This window comes from Fukomys damarensis, unplaced genomic scaffold (genome assembly GCF_012274545.1).
Source record: "Fukomys damarensis isolate Sample0158 unplaced genomic scaffold, DMR_v1.0_HiC HiC_scaffold_17, whole genome shotgun sequence".
Classification (NCBI taxonomy): domain Eukaryota; kingdom Metazoa; phylum Chordata; class Mammalia; order Rodentia; family Bathyergidae; genus Fukomys; species Fukomys damarensis.
Window position 1 is genome coordinate 57,979,874 of NW_022900929.1, and position 2,614 is coordinate 57,982,487.

The window sequence follows — 2,614 nt, forward strand, 5'->3', positions numbered from 1 at the left end:
TATTGTAAATGCACCATTACCCATTAGAAAGTCTGGAAGGAGCAGGTGTGGTACAGGGCTCCCTATGCCCTAGCCATTGGAATGAGCACTTTGGGTGGTGCATGGCCTTCTCCTCCTCCAGCCTGCACCCTCTCCTCATCCTCAGGTGTGTCTTGTACTTTTGTTTTGCTTTGCCAGGCTTGAGTCAGCACCCTACAGTACAATGCCTGGGGGTTGAGTTTTGTCACTGTAGAAATCAAATGAGCATAGAGGTTATTTGGGTTTAATTATCATTCATTGAAACAATCAATGTAGAGGACTGAATCATTCAAATGGTTGATGGTGGGACATTTAGGTAATTACAACTGTTGGATGCTTTCTGTTCTGCTAATTGTTTTTATTGAACAAGATTTATAAGTAGGTCTTGGAGAGAAGTTGGTGAGGCTGTGGGGATCATAAGCCAACATTTTAGAAGGAAATGAGGGAGACAGATTTTTCTGGGACCTAAGGCTGCTCTTGTCTCTCCTTTTCCTCTTTCTCTTTCCTTCTTTCTTTCATATGGAAATATGGGACACTTCACAAATTTGTGTGTCATCCTTCTGCAGGAGCTGTGCTAATCTGTGTACCATTCAGAGATGTGTAGAGGCCACCAGGGGAACAAAGTGTGCAGGGACATACCTGGGCCCTTAAGCTATTTCTCATTAAAGACATTTTGTGTTTTCTTCCAAGGTAGTCAGGGATCTAAAAGCTACTTTTGCCAGGCGTGGTGGCGCATGCCTGTAATCCCAGCACTCAGGAGGCTGAGGCAGGAGGATCCCTGTGAGTTCAAGACCAGCCTGGGCTACATAGTGAGTTCCAGGTCAGTCTCAACTACATGGTGAGACCCTGTCTCAAAAAAACCAAAGGAAAAAAAACCAACCCTAAAATAAAAGCTGCTTTTGCTAAAATAAAATGACTCTTCACTTGAGCCAACAGATAGATGTTCACTGGATAACAAAAAGCAGAACAAAGCCTGGCCTTCATTTTATATCTGTTTTTTTTTTTTTTTTTTTTTTTTTTAAGTACCAGGAATTGAACTCTGGCCCTTGCGCTTGCAAAGCAGGAACCACTGAGCTAAATCCCTGGCCCTCTGTCTTCTCTGTGCTCAGTTCACACATACGCACTCATCCAGGGAGTGTCTAAGCACTGCTAACACAAGGCTGATGAGCCCTAAACTTATCCAGCCTATCTTTTCCCCTTTCAAGACTGACATCAAGATGAGAGATCAACTATCATTGGGTGCCTAGAAGTCTCTAGTCTTTGCCCCAAACCTACAGTTACCTTGGATTCCTGGCAGATCTTCCAAAAATCTGAGGCTATTTCAAATAGAAACAACCATCTTGTGGAGATCCGATTGATCCTTGAAGCAATCAGGACTTCTCTGGGGCCACCTTGCAAAACTAAAACTGAGATACGGATCAGTTAGACCCTGGCTCACCCCAGCAAGTCCATAAGGCTGGTCTCGTTCCTTTGTGAACAGACCAGTCTGATCTTTTCTATCAGCTCCTCAAGCTGACATCCCTCCCTATTTCCCCTTACTTTCTAACCCAGCCTCCTAAATCAGCCCATGCCTCTCACCAGCATGTCCCACAGTGCAAGATAATACATCCTGTACCTCTCTGGGCTGAGTAGGTCTCCATCTCCTCTTTCCAGGAACCTCCTCAGACCCAGTCTGGTGACAATTTTTGTTTGTTTGTTTTGTTTTGTTTTTTGAGATAGGGTCTCACTATGTAAGTTTAGACTGACCTGGAACTCACTATGTAGCCTAGGCTGGTCTCGAACTCACAGCGATCCTCCTGCCTCAGCCTCCCGAGTGCTGGGATTACAGGTGTGCGCCACAATGCCTGGCCAGACAATTCTAATTTTAGTATATGTGCTTCTGGAGTAAGCCCTGGACCCACTTTCTATTCATGTCTAGTTGCCTCATGGCCAGGTTTTCAAAGTGTCGTGTAAGCAGACAGTCTTGAGGCCATCCTCACAGATCAAAATATACATTGAATGTTTAAATAATAGAAAATATTACAGTACAAAACACACTGTCATTAAACACCCTTACTTTGAACACATTGTCCCATAATTCTTGCCACTTTCTGAAGCAGCTCTGGAAGTCCTCTTTCACGAGTCTTTAGTTGGGGTGTCTTGACTGCTTTGATGACCTGAAACGATTAAAGACGTTTACCTTTCATGGTCATTTGGACAGTGAGGGAAGGGCCAGAGGTCGCATGGTGCCAGATCCAGTGACTGAAGTGGATGAGGACTCATCATAATGTCTCCACGAGCCCGCCTTCCCATTGGATGGCCCTTGACAGCAGCATTCACTGTATTTTTCATCACACCTTCTAAAGACACTCATGAAAGAAGGCTTCCAGGAATTTCTCAGAAAGTGGCTTGCACCAGCGATTTAGCTCAGTGGTGCTGCCACCTGCTTTGAAAGTGCAAAGTCTTGCCGGGTGTGGTGGCGCATGCCGGTAATCCCAGCACTCGGGAGGCTGAGGCAGGAGGATTGCTATGAGTTCAAGACCAGCCTGGGCTACATAGTGAGTTCCAGGTCAGTCTCAACTACATAGTGAGACCCTGTCTCAAAAAAACAACAACA

At 45.2% G+C, this 2,614-nt stretch overlaps 1 pseudogene; it reads right to left on the reverse strand.

Moving 5' to 3' along the window:
• Positions 1-539: 539 nt before the first annotated feature.
• On the reverse strand, positions 540-638 carry LOC117286616 (annotated as a pseudogene).
• Positions 639-2,614: the final 1,976 nt, after the last annotated feature.